The sequence below is a fragment of the Canis aureus genome, chromosome 13 (genome assembly GCF_053574225.1).
Source record: "Canis aureus isolate CA01 chromosome 13, VMU_Caureus_v.1.0, whole genome shotgun sequence".
NCBI classification, from domain to species: domain Eukaryota; kingdom Metazoa; phylum Chordata; class Mammalia; order Carnivora; family Canidae; genus Canis; species Canis aureus.
Genome location: NC_135623.1, coordinates 38,697,397 through 38,712,343, shown reverse-complemented (window position 1 = coordinate 38,712,343; position 14,947 = coordinate 38,697,397). Strand labels below are relative to the sequence as shown.

At 34.9% G+C, this 14,947-nt stretch overlaps 1 long non-coding RNA gene across 1 annotated transcript in view; it reads right to left on the bottom strand.

Annotated features, from left to right (window-relative positions):
• Window positions 1–4,832: 4,832 nt before the first annotated feature.
• LOC144282298 (uncharacterized) overlaps window positions 4,833–14,947 on the bottom strand; it is a 65,195-nt gene continuing 55,080 nt past the window's right edge. The window contains exons 3-4 of the long non-coding RNA XR_013350691.1: window positions 7,585–7,708; window positions 4,833–6,150 (exon numbers count right to left, since the gene is read on the bottom strand). This is a non-coding gene — a long non-coding RNA (uncharacterized LOC144282298). The remainder of the gene's footprint in view (window positions 6,151–7,584; window positions 7,709–14,947) is intronic.

Below are 14,947 nucleotides of genomic sequence, written 5' to 3'. Positions count from 1 at the left end.
TCCCAATCTATTTAGATCATTTGAAATTTCTCTCTTTATTGTTTTTTTACTTTCAGTATAAAATTTTGCACATATTAGATTAGTTAGAAATATCTCTAGGCGTTTCATGTTTCCTTTTACATGCTATGATAACTTATGAAGATCTTAAAATTTATTTCAGTATCCAGTTGTTCAGTACTAGTACATAAAAATATAATTGAGTTTTGTAAATTGACTATGTATCCAGTGACCCTTCTAAACTTATTTACAACTTCTGGAAGGTATTTTGTAGATTCTCTTCAATCATATTAATAGAGGACTATGATTCTTTGCAAGTAAGTATAATCATGTTCCTTCATTTCAAGTCTCTATGCCTTTTAATTTACTTATCTTGTCTTATCACAAGGCTAGGACCTCCCATAGTGTTGCGTAGAAGTCGTTAGGTTGGACATCTTATTATTCACTACCTTATGGAGAAAACCCTATTTTTTTTACTGTTAAGTATACTCTCAGTTATTGTTTATCTGTGGATGTCCTTTATCAAGATAAGGAAGTTCCCTTTTATTGCTAGATTGCTGAAAGATTTTTTTTAATAGATGTTGAATGGTTTCAAATTCTTGTATTATAACTTCTGAGATAATACATTTTCCTACTGCATTATTTTGATATGGTGAATTACAAAATTGATTTTCAGATAGTGAATCAGTCTTGTATTTCAGGGATAAATATCATTCATTCATTTTGTATCATTCTTTTTTATGTCTCTAAATTTGATTTGCTAGGAATTATTTCTTAGAGAATTTTATATCTATGTTCCTGCAAAGATATTGGATCATGGGAAACTTTTTTTAAATACTGCTTTTGTATTAATCTATTTTAAGTTATCTTATGATGTTCTTGTTTGGCTTTGGTACCAGTAGGCCTCATAAAATGAGTTAGAAAGTGTTCTGTCATTTTTCATTTTCTGTAGAAGTTTGAGTAAAATTGCAAAATTCTTTATATGTTTCGTGAATTCACACATGCTGCCACCTGGGCTTGGAATTTAAGGGAAGACTTTAAGCTATAAATTTAAATTGTTTAAAAGATATCAGGTTATTTTGGTTATCTCCTTCCTGAGGGAGCTTCAGTAGTTTGTGTATTTCCAGAATTGTATTCATGTCATCTAAGTTTTAAAATTTCTTGGAATCATGTTCATAATATTCTGTTATTATCCTTTTAAAACCTGCAGTTATGGTTTCTTTTTTATTCTCGATATTGATAATTTTTTTACTGTTTTTTCCCCCTTCTGCACATTGGCTAGAACTTTATCAATTTGATTGAACATCTGAAAGAATTAGTTTTCAGGTTCATTGGTTTTATTTCTTATTTTTATTTCATTAACTTCTCATCTTTATTATTTCCTTCCTTAGTTGCATTGGTTATAGTTTTCTTTTTGTAGTTTTTAAGATGACGGCTTAGTTTTGATTGTAGACATTTCTAATATAATAATTTGGTATGATTATCTCCATGTGTTGCGTTAGCTAAAATGTTCCTCAAGTTTGATATGTTATATTTTTATTTTAATCTACTGCAAAATACTTTGTAATTCTCCCCTGTGAATTATGGGCTATTTAGAATTGCATCGTTTAAACCCAAATATTTGGGTTGTTCCAGATTCTTCCCACTATCAATATCTATTTTAATTCCATTGTGGCTAGATAGATTACTTTGATTTAATTCTTTTAATATGTTAATGTTTGTCTTAGGTCCCATACGGTGGTCTCTCTTGGTGAATATTCTCTGTGTACAATGAAAGAATGTGTATTCTGTCTTTTTGCGGTGAAGTGGTCTTTCGATGTGAAGATCAAATTGATTGATAGTGTTATTCTTTTATATCCTCTCTATCCTTAGTTATTTTCTGTCTTCTTGTTTTATCATTGAGAAAAATTTTGCAGTCTCCAACTATAATGGTTGATCTGTCTAAATGGTTTCTCCTTTTAGATCTGTCAGTTTCTGTTTCATATATTTTGATGATCTATATGGTGAATACATAGTTAGGATTGTTATGTCTTCTTAAGGAATTGATTCCTTTACTAGCACAGTTCTATGGTTTCATAGAGTCTGACAAAAGACACAAGATCCTTGGGTCAAAGACAAAGCCTTTTATTACTCACAGCAAAGAAAATACCATGAACTTCATGTTTACATCAATTTTCCCTAAGTGCAAGATGAAGTAAGCCCAGATGGATGCTGTACACAGTGAGCTTATGTACATATGAAGCATCCTGAATTTAGGAAACTTCACTCTCATAAAGAGGGCTGCTAGGTGATTGGCCCAACATTTTCCCCAGAGGGTATTATCTTTATTATCCTGGACAGCAAAAAATCTTTCTCTATGCCCTGGAGATGGAAGGAGACACCATGTCTAACTTTCAAGGCTCTCTACTCTACAAACATCTTTAAAAGAATTGTCCATAATTAAAGTTATCAAAACACATGAGAATATGTTAGAGACGCGTGGAGCATTGTTTCCTAACTGTGGCCTCTTTATGCCTAGATAGACTCTTCATTCTGTATTTTATTTTGTATATTAACATAGCCAGTAGCTCTTCTTTTCGATCAGTACTGGCTTGACATATATTTTTCATCCTTTTACTTTTAACCTACATATATCTTTACATTTAAAGTGGCCTTTTTTGTGGGAAGCATTTGGTCTTAATTATTTATCTAATCTAACCCTCTGCCTTTTCTTTGAGAGGTTTAGGTAATTTATATTAAATGTAAATATTAAGAGGCACCTGGATGGCTCAGTTGGTTAAGCATCTGCCTTTGGCTCAGGTCATGTCTCAGGATCCTGGGATTAAGCCCTATTACAGGCTCCTCACTCAGTGAGGAGCATGCTTCTCCCTCTCCTTCTGTTCTCCCACCCATTTGTGCTCTTTCACTCTCTCTGTCTTTCAAATAAATAAATTAAATCTTTAAAAAAATAAATGTAACTTAAAATAAATGAACTTAAATCTAGTAACATACTATCACTTTATACTCGCACCATCTGATTATTTTTCCCTTTGTTATTTTTCTATAGTTATAATATAGTCTGCCTTCAAATTATGCCACTGAAAATTATATTATTTGACTTCATTTCATTTTACAACTGTATACTTCCACATACTTCTATTTCCTCACTTCCAGCCATTTTGCTGTTTTGCTACATTTTACTTCCATATGTATTATTATTTTTTACCTAGATACTTATTGTTTTTTAGTCAGTTGAAAATAAGAAGGAAATCTCTTGCACTTAAGTTATAGGATTTCTGAGATTAATTATTTATGTAAATTCAAGTTTTCATATGATGTCTTAATTCTCTTCTGCCTGAAGTACATGCTTTAACATTTCTTGTAGTGCAGATATGTTGGCAATGAATTTTCTAAGCTTTTGTTTGTTTGAAAAAAAATCTATATTTATCATTACCTTTTTTTTTTCTGTTTGTCTGAAGTTTAATTTATTCCTCTCTCTAGTTTATGGAAGTGGCAGCTTTGGCTATTGCTTTTAGATTTTTCATTATTTCTAATACATGGATTGAATACTATAAATACCTTAGAGTATTTATACTATAAATTTATAATACTACAAATTTCCCTTAAACACTGCTGTTGCTGCATCCCAAAGTTTTTGATAATTTTATATTTTCATTTTCATTGATTTTTAAATTTCTCTTGAAACTTCTTTGTCTCATGTGTTACTTGGGGTGTTGATTAATTTTCAAGGGGAGTTGGACATTTCTTGTGCTTTTTTACATCTTAAGTGAAACCAGAATCTTTGATTTAGCTGTAATTTGTCTTTTTTTTCCTCCTAGAAAGATTGAACCTTGTTCTGTATATTGATTTATTACTCTATTTATTTCTCACTTATTTTTTTTAACACTGAAATTAAGATGTTCCTTACATTGAACTCTTTTCAGTCATGGTTGATCAGGGTATTTTTTCTTTTACTGTTGCCTGAGTAAAGATGTAATTATCATTGCCTGAGTGTGGATGTCTGATTTGATGGGGGTGGGAAAGAGAGAAGTAATACTTTAGCGAAACAGTTTTCAAACACTTACTATATAATGTGGTATGAGTGGCAGGAATGGTAAAACAGAAATGTGTAGCAGCATTTCTGAAATTGAAATCGAAAGCAGAATGGTCCTGCATAATTGCAAGATGGTTTAAAAACTGAGTACCAAGAGCTTTGACTTCCTATACAGACACTTAAGAAATGGTGCAGCACTGATATTCTTTTGGTATAGAGGACAATAATCATGTGAGACAACATGGACTTGATGGCTCTGTCTCAAAGTGATTATGAAGGCTCAGATTCTGAATAGAAAGATATTTTAGGAATGCCCTAACCATTATCATTTACTGATTTTTTTTTCTTTTTATGTAGACAGGAGACAAATATACCAAAATTAATGTTTAGGTAAGTCCAAAAGAGCTTTTTTAGTATTTGAAGTTAAAAAATCGAACTAATCAGAAGGTATTATATCACTTGGTTGGATGATTTTTTTTTCTTTCTCGGCTCTATAAAAAATAAGGTGCCTACGAATGGTCTGAGATTCACTAAAATATGATCGCTGATAAGTGATCTGTTCATAGTGATTTTTAACAACCAGGTTTTTTTTTTAACTCATTCATCTGTTGTGAACTCTCGTTTTCTTCTAAACAAAATCTTTTTTACTATAATTTTTAAGTGTTAATTTCCTCATTCCCCCATGTGATTATTTCAAATTCTTAAATATTTATTCTAACCCATAATCATCTGTATGTTTTGCCTCATAACAAAATAAAATTTCATCCAACACATACTAACCAAAATCAAAGACCATCAGAGCAGGAAAAGAAGAAAGGAAGACAGGGATAAATGCAGGCTGGCATTTCTTCTTTAGAGCAGATTTCATTGTTTAGACATTGCCATAGCAATGAGATTCATCAAATATTCAAAGCTTTGTTTGATATCAAAGTATAAGTTGTAAAAGTGGAATATTATTGCTTTAGTAGAAAAAGTAACTTCTAGATAAATTGCTGACATAAGTGTGCTTTCAACCTGTGATGAAAAGATTGTAATGGTAATAGTAAAACCTTTAGACACCATTTATTTATTTTAGAATTTTGAGTTTTTACCTTTTTTCTTTTTAAGAAAAAAATTTCTCTCTCTAAGCTTGTCATTGTGTTTTATTTGACTCACTATTGCTACTCTTGCCAAGACCTGTAGAGATTCTGATGATGAAAAGGTACACTTGGTGCATCCTTGCCTACTATGAAGCCAGACCTGGAAATCTGTTTCCATTTTCTCTTAGCTGAGTGACTCTGGCAAACCACCTAACCTCTCTGTTCCTATTTCCTCAATTGTAGAATGGGATTAATATGATACCTCTTTATAGAATATTTCTTATTCAAGTAATATATTAAACACTTTCTGCATATCATTCCATTCAGTTTCCACAAGCCTATAGAGAAAGTGCTATTATTATCTATATTTTATAGATCAAGCACTAGCAAGGTCATTATAGAGTTAAATGAAAGAATATGTACTTGTAATACTCTTCTTAGTTTGGATAGTAGGCACTCAGTATGATGGTAGTTATTATGTCATCGAGGATGACAAAAGTGTAACAGTGATAACAATGATAACAATGACAGAAATAAAATTTCTGTGCATCAGCATTATGTCATCATCTTAGATTAATATGATTGTAACTTTTAGAAATATTAGCATCAAGAGTTTACTTAATAAACATTTATGGACAGCCTTTTATGGCCAGACTCTGAAAGGATAAAGAGTCTCCAGATTAGTGGGAAAGGAAAAATAGATCAAAAGAGAAAAATATTGAGAAGAAATGATGAAGGAGGGAAGGAAGGAAATCAGGAGGAGAAAGCAGAGAGATCAAAAGAGGAAGGAAAGGAAGGCAGAGTAATCTTGTAGGAAATGCAGTTGGCTTCATTTGGATTGCACCATAGGAGGTATATTCCAATCTCTAATACATGCCATGCATCAGCGCCCATATTCAGAAATCAGCTGCTGGGAAGACACATGTAAACACAGCAGAGCATTTTTTTAAGGATGTGTGGTGATGCATAGCGCCTGTCAAACTGGAATCTGGCTTTATACAAAATGACTGCTGGATCACTGGTCCTAAATCAGTGTGCCATCTGTAAAAACAAAAAAAAACAAAAAAAACTCACTGTAGCACATATGTGCACGATTGATATAAAATGATGCTAAATTATGAAATCCAGTGAGAACAAGATGGATTTTTTTCATTCATGCTGTGACCAGGATTTTTTTTTTCCCTAAATATACATAACTAAGGATTATGGAAAAGGTAGGGGTGGTTACAGAGAGACATAGAGAAAAGGAAGGTGGGAAAAAACGGCAGAAACATCATAGTAACTTCCAGCTGCTTCAAATTCCTTGGAAAGAGGTTTGGTACAAATTCTATCAAGAAAAATAGGTGCATTCAATAGCTTTAGATACATTTTGTGTCGACCCAGTTAATATGTCAAAATGTTCTGCTTTAAGCAAGAAGACAGAAAAGCTTTTGCCACACCACAAAGGGGCATCTTAATCCCATCACTCCTTTGTCACTCTCCAAGCAAATAGCATTATGTAAGCATCTGATTTGCATCGGTGGGATGGCCTTGATTTCTGAGAAGCCTGCTTGCAATTCAATAAGCTCCATGCACAATGTTGCCTTTCATGTGATTCCTTATGGTGTGTTTGATAATGATCATAATAGTCTTTTCCCCAATGGAGAACACTGAGGCAATGGTTGCAAAAGCAAACTTTGTCTCTGTGGGAGTTAGGGGGTATATGAAGACTGAGAGAGAGAGAAGTCTTCATATTTTATGATTTTTGACCTGGATTAAGAAAGTTTGCAAGAGGTCATAAAGTCACAGAGAGGCAAGGGTGAATTGATGGCTTAGAAATGAAGACCGGGGCAGTTTGAAAAGGAAAGGAGTAAGAGAAAATAGGAGAGAGGGAGAAAGAGATGAAGAGAGAGAAAGAAGAGACAGAGACAAGCAGTTGACAGAGAGACAGTCGTAGAGAGAGACAGAGAGAAGACAGGAAAAATAGAAGTTGCTTAGCTAGGTCAAGAGGTAGAAGAGCAATTTTGCAACCATTGAGGTCAAAAGTTCATATGAAATTGATCAAATGCTCATTTCCCTAATTCATTCCTTCTCAGCTTTTTGAATATGCTGGTTATGCCACAGGATCTTGTAAAGCCTGGGGTTTTCTTTCTATTTCCTACTTTGAATAGTTAAATAGCAACTACCTCCTTCATAGTCCTGTAAATCTTAATTTTGTTTCCATCTGAGCTGAGCTGTTAAAAAGTTAATAATCTAGAGCTGTTTCCTGCTTTGGCTTGCATATTTTTTCACAGAAAGAAAATGATGTACTTCTTAATGCCATAGACATGGCTCTGGGTCACTAACTTGGGCCTTCCGCGTAGGGTGGCCACAGTGTTAGAAGCAATGTTCAAACACAGATGTATATGCAAATGACAGAAATGTGGAGAGATACTACTGGGGGGAGTGAAGGGATAAGGAGAAATGACACAAACAATGGCTGTCAACGGCAAGGACCTTGAGAACGAGGTTCATACATCTTCTAGCCATCGCCACACAATCAGGTACAGGACAATGCACAGAAAAGATTCTCCATGTTCATCATCATTGACTCAAAATCATGAACTCATTGCCTTGGTGCCTGTAATAAAAACAAGAACAAAACAAAGTTCCTAATCTCAGGTTGTGTAAAGTCAAGCAGAGATGACACAGGTAAACCAGCAGAAGTAACATAAATATCTCTAAGACATTGTCCTCATATAATGTTTATGTTCCCAATTTGTTGCAAATGGCATACAATATTTTGGAAATAGGAAAATTATACAGAGTTTCTCAGCTTGACATTAACATTTTGAGCCAGATAACTCTTTGTGAAGTGGGCTGTTCTCTTGTGTATTGTAGGATGATTAGTAGCAGCCTTGACTTCTATGCACTGGATGCCAGTAGCAACTCACCCCCAGTTGTAATAACCAAAAATGTCCTCAGACATTGCCAAATGTTCCCCTAGGGGACAAAATGCCCCCAGTTGAAAAACATTGCTGCAGAGCCTTCGGTTCTTCCTTTCCTTTTTTCTTTTTTTCTGATGACTCTTTGGATTTTTGCAGTGTCAGCCTTTGTTATCTTTTATCATAGATGCAGTAAAAGTGGCAAACTCCTGGATTTCCTCTGAACTTACTCATTCCTTCTTCCACAGTAGAGGAGCCCATGGTAACTCCATTAGAGATGACAGTCCCAGCTTCCTTTGCAGGTAGATGTAGCCATGTGACTTCATTTAGTAACTAAGTAAGCTCTTAGTGACACTTGTAAGCACTGGCATTGAAATAAAGAGCAAACAAACTCTTTTCTACTTCTCCTTCCTTTTGACTGTGAGCGGGAACATGGATGGGAGTGACCCAGCTTCAACAACGCAAGAAAGATAACACCCTAGAATACTTAAGCCCCTGTGTCTCTTTGGTGTCTCTTTGTCATAGAAACTTTCTGATCCGATCTGTTAGAATTCTGATAGCTGTAGAATATATGGATGATTCCTTGCACATACATATTTTATATGCATGTGCACGTGCACACTTATGATCAGTGTGCAGAATTCTGGTTAAGCAAGACATTTAGGAAGAGCAAAACATATACGTGAGTTCATGTCCATATAGGAATATTTCTTAAAAAGCTATAGAAACCTAGATGATGGAGTAATTAATTCTGCCAATGGAGCTTCTGGGCCATAGGTGATGAATAAATTTGTCAGAAAGATGAATGAACCAATGAAAGACTGTTCTCTGGTTTCACAACTCCAAAGGCTCTCATCTACGAAGAGACGGTGGTAGCTATGCAGACAGATGGCTGCAGTGACACTGTTTTAGGGAAAGCACTTAGCTGCACTCTCACTTCACAGCAGGATGGTCACCAGACTTCTGGAAGTGACGGGTGCTTTAGCCCAGACAACTGACACCTGAAAACTGGATGTTTTGACTATAAGAGCTCTATGTTTCTCTTGCCATGTGTAGAAAGTCCCTGAAAAAGACGTTAACAAAATTTGATGGTACTTTTAATGATGCATCTTTCCATGTCGTCTTCCTCTGTTTTCCAGTGATTGGGATCGTCTGTCACATGGGCTGTCCTCTCTGAATTAGATGTTCCGCTCTAAACACTAACACAGCCATCCAGCAAAACAAACTAATATTTGAAATTATACTTATTTAAAAGGTACATGATGGGGCCACATGGGTGGCTCAGCGGTTGAGCATCGGCTTTTGGCTCAGGTCATGATCCCAGGGTCCTGGGATAGTCCCACATCAGGCTTCTCCCTCTGCCTATGTCTCTGCCTCTCTCGCTCTGTGTCTCTCATGAATGAATAAATAAGATCTTTAAAATAAATAAATAAATAAAAGGTGCATGATGATTCAAATAAGTTTTCTTAAACTAAACTCAAACTGTCTCATGAAAATCATTATGCATTGTCCAGCTTACTTGCATAATTGAAAGAATAAGCTATATGAAAAAGGAATTGAGTTGTCCTGGCATCATTTTTTTTCCCCTAGAATTTGCATTCTCTCAAATGGAAAAAAAGCTGTATCATATTCTTAGGGTGGGTCACAATTACATCTCACTATAGTGAATTCCAACATTTGTACATTAATAAATCAGTGAAATTTCTCATGAAACCTTACCACACTCATTTTTTAGCACGTTTTCCAAATATATTTGGTGTTTTTTCAGTGCACGATACTCAAAACTTCTTACATCCTTGAATTTATATAATATTCTGATGGATCCTGGTATCAACGCTTCTTATCTATTATTTTATTTTTACTGTACACACTGAATCTCTTTGGAAAAAAAAAATTAAGAAGTTTGATTCCCTTCCCCACCCCACACTCTCAAAAAAAGTTTTTCTCTGTTCTTTTTTCCCGTTTGAGAGTGGCAAGAGATCCATTCTCTTCATTTAATCCTTTCTTCTAGCAGCAACTCAATAATGTTAATTCTTTGCTTTGAAGATACCACGTGTTCCTGTTTCATCCACATTAACTCTTTCATGGATATTTCATAACAAAGTGGTAACACTCTAGAGACTCTCTCTAGAGAGTCTAATTGTGAAAGGTATCAGTTATTTTTTCTTAAAAAATTTAATTTTGAAAATCTGCTAAAATATTTAGTAAGCCCTGGCAAATGCAATACTGATGCTAACTACCCAGATGTAGCCCAGACTTCACAGGTTAAAGGAACACTTCCTGGTAAGACTGCCCTTATGCCAGAAAAGTGAATTATAAGTTTAGGGATAACCAGACTAACCACATTTCTAATCAACTACCTTCCAATTTGGGGGTTTCCACTATCCCTTCAGAAGCAATAATTCACTGGAATGACTCACAGAACTTAGGAAAATGTATATCTGTGTATATATATACATACACATACACATTATATATGTATAATTATGGTATAATTACACTTCTATTATAATTAATGGATACAAATCTGAACCAGCCAGAGAGAGACACCTAGGGCAGGACTTGCGAGGGTCCCAAATGTGAGGTTCCTCTCTTTTCAGGAGAAATCACCCTCCTGGCCCATGGATGGATTATTACCAATCAGCGAAGTTCACCAGAATGCCAGAGTCCAGAGTTTTTATTGGGGTTTCATTATGTGGGTATGATTAATTGATTCACTGACCACAGGACTGAATTCACTCTCCAGTTTCTACTTACTCCCAGAGGTCAGAGGACAGAAGATATCGTGTGACTCAAAGCTCCAACCTTCTAATCACATGATCAGTTTTTTCTGGCCCCCATCCTGAAAGTATCTAGGGACTCTCCATGAAGGGACCTACCTTATTTGTACAAATGCAGAGTGGCCCCAGAGGCTCACCATGAAAAACAAAGGTAGTCCTACCCCTCAGGAAATTGCAAGGACTTTGTCTCCCAGGAAGCTGGGACAAAGACAAGACAAATTCTTTATTATACAACAGACTTCTTTTCTAAAACGAACTCCATTGTATATATATATACATATACAATATGTAATATATATATTTCTCTCTCTCTCTCTCTCTCTCTCTATATATATATATATATATATATATATACTTTACCAAAATATTCACAAAGATAGTTTAATGCTTTTTATCTACTACTAATCTTTTCAGGAACATGAACGTAAAAGAAATTTGGGGTAAGGGGAAAGACCAAGAATAGAATGTATATGTTAGGGTCAGCTTTGGGCAAAATTGTGAAACAGTTGAACATTAGGATATTAGAAGTTGAAAGGATTTCAGAAATTATCTACTTTTAGGTTATTATTATTATTTACTTTTTGTAGGAAAAAATATGTGTGGAGAATTAAGTGATTTGTCCTAGGTAAGAGAGAAAATTAACTCTCAAAAAGGAATCAACATTCAAATCTCCCAGCTCTTTCTATGGTACCACTCAAGTATTTTTCTGGAGTCTGCCCCAGCTTGGGAGACTTGATGATACTAAGCATTCTTCTTTCCCCACTGTTCTCTTCTACCTCTCTCTCTTTATTCCTTTGCAACTCCAGGGGGCTAAAAACTGAGCCATAAATTCATTCCTGCAAGTTCTGATCTCTGAAAGCTGGCAAGGGCAGGAATGTGCTAATTAACTCATTTACATCTCTCCCAGGTAGCATGGTACCTTAATCAGTTTCTTAAAATTAACCTTCTAGATTGGTGTTAATGAAGAGGATTTCAGAAAGGAGGCCCTTAGCACTTTTGTGTATACAGGTGGTCTTATATGCCACAGGAGGCAGGATCTGAGAAAGTAAGAAGGAATTCTCTTTTTACAGATTGGGTGGTTCACTGGGTATACTACTTAATGTGGTAGGAGAAAGAATCAGAAAAGAAGTGCCTGTTGCTTGATCCTCTCATGGTATGCTTCCTCTTCTCCCAGAGTAATCTTTCTACAATGGAAATCCAACGTGAAACACAGAGTTGAGGGACTGTCAGTGCCTCTTCATAGCCTTCAGTCCACTTAGCTTTGCATGCGATGGTTTTCTTGATCTGGCTCCTGTCTCCCTTTCCGCCTAATCTCTAGCCACTCCAACTAATACCACTTTGTACCTATCGGTCATATTATGCTACTGCTTGCCTTCCACATGCTGTTCCTTCTGCCTGGAATTCCCTTCTGCTAAGCCTCCTGGACCTCTTTAATGCATACAGGTAACTCCTTGAAAAAGAGGCATAAAATGACCTTTCTTTTAGTATTTCCCTAATACTCAGATTTGATTAAGATGTCCCTCTTCTAGTCTCTTTCAGAAACTTCTGAGTTAGTACTTTTCATACTGTAATCTTTATTAAGTGTTATCTGCCTCTCTCAAATGGATTATGAATTCCCAAAACACAAGAACGTTGTGCTTGACTTTGTATCTTCAGAACCTGGCCTATGGCATGAGCTAAATTGATGTTTGGTGAATGAATGGATGTATGCATAAACAATACATACCATTATTCCTCCACCTTTATCTTTCCTAGAAAATCATGAAAAAATTTTTGAGATGTAGACATTTAAAAATAATATCTACTTTAGGCTTTGGAAGAATCAGTAACTTTAATAAAACTGTGTGTGTGTATGTGTGTGTGTGTGTGTGTGTGTGTGTGTGTAAAATTTCTCTCTCAATTCCCCAGTGTTCACAGGATATTATTTTGAAATCGCATTTCACATCATGAATTTTTTTCCAAGAGAATGTGTTATGATCTTTGTTTTCAAATATAAACAGTAGCGTTTCAGGGCTCTGCTGAAAGGTAAATGTTAGAAATTCTCATTCTTTGCAATGGTAAATATTTCAAAAGAACTGAAAGAGCAATATTCCCAGCTGCATCCACAATTGCTATAGCCATTTTGACAAAATACCCATGGAATTTTGGCAGTTTCTTTTACAAATATCATAAGATTGTATTTTTTCCAACTTTTAAAGGGCAGTGTTTTCTCCTGGCTTCTGCTGTCAGGTCATTGTCTTCTTACTGTAAACTTGTTTCATAATTTACTCAATTCTGTACTGTTCACAGAGAATGTAAGCAAAAGTCTAAGTTCATAACATTGTAAATTCTCTAAAATCAAAGATAAGCATCTACTGACAAAGCGGTGGGATAGCAGACTTCCGGCCATTCTAAAAGTCACCATTGTTACTCATCCTCACTTCCACAAGACTGGAGCTCTTTGCCTGGATTTTTATTTAAAAGAATATAAATAATGGATGAGTTAGTTGAAGTGACTAAGGTATTATGTAATACCTAGCTCTTCCAAAAATGACATTTCAAAGACAAGAGCTTATATTCAGACTGAGAATTTTATATAATGTGAAATGTTTGTACATATGAATGGACAAAGGGATAGCAATTGATTTTTAAAATATGGATCATAAAAATTCACATTCAATGACATAGCAGAATGCAATTATTTATGTCAGCTATTTTGGCTTTGCTTTTCAGATGTTGGCATCAAAAAAGTTTAATGATATTTGAACTATTTGTTTTTGGATTGATTTTTATACTATTTTCACAGATTCACAGGTAGTACCTTTTAAAAGTTTGCGCTTCCACTTTTGTATACACATATGTACTTTCTCTGATTCTACATATCAAGCAGACCTCTGTGGCTCCTGTAATGATGTTGGCAAAATTTACTTGGGCTATTGTGAAATTAGCACAAAGGGAAAAATAAATAAATAAATAAATAAAAACAAATAATGTTGCATAATATACTCCATGGAATCCTTAAGAGTTGAGAAACAGTGTAGTTTCCCTTAGCAAGATCTAAGGATCTAAGAATAGTTCTATTTTTTGAATTAATTAAGTAGAATTTTATATTTTAGGGAGGGGGAGGGGAGGAGTTAAATATAAGCTCAGTAGCACAATTTTGGTATATTTTAGATAATTTTTTTTAAAAAATTAAACTCAGGGTGCCAGGGTGGCTCAGTTGGTTGAACATCCCACTCTTGATTTCAGCTCAAGTCATGATCTCAGGGTCCTGGGATCAAGCCACCTGTTGGGATTGTGTTCAGCAGGGAGTCTACTTGAGGATTTCTCTCCCTCTCCCTCTGCCCCTTCTCCCTGCCACCTCTCCAGCCCCTGCTCACTCTCTCTCACAAATATATAAATAAATCTGTAAGAAGATTAAACTCAAACAACACTAAAAATGTAAAACTGTTTTTTCTTTTAAGATTGAAATCTCAAATTTCAGAATATTGTAGCGAATAGTCGTTGACTTAAATATATGCACAATTAAGACAATTTAAGCATTAACCACACTGTCTTAGCATAGAATATTCACAGTCTTGTGTAAAGCTGCCAAAGTAAAATAGTATATTGGTATAGTATTTGGATTCATATTGTCATCTTTTGCTGTATAGCCCAGGAGAAATATTTTTGCAAAGTGAGCTTAAAGCTCACTGTGAACTGACACTTGGGATATATCTTGGAAAATGGCTGGTGAATCATCATTTTCTATTGAATATGGGTTTTTTTCTTGATAGCCACATTTCTACTGTTTATGTAGTCTATTAGAACAATTGAGTAATGAATTTGATATTCTGATATGGTCATTAAAATTGCTAAAATTTAGGTAATGTTGACCAGGTATGGCAATAATACTAGTAATTGTTGTTATTGTTGTTGTTGTTGTTATTATTATTTTGGTAAAGGTAATGCATTCTTTTGGGGAAAAAATGATTGTTGTTTCTCAGTAGGTCTTCTTGTGGGTCCAACTATGCACCCAGGTTTACTCATGCAATTCAATTAAATTTGAGGGAGGGAGGGAGGAGTACATATTCAAAGAATACTTGAACAATGCATTTTCCTGTTCATGTTGATGCCTAAGAGACGTTTAAAACACACACTGCTGGTTTTCAGGATTTATAGTGAGTTAATTCAAAT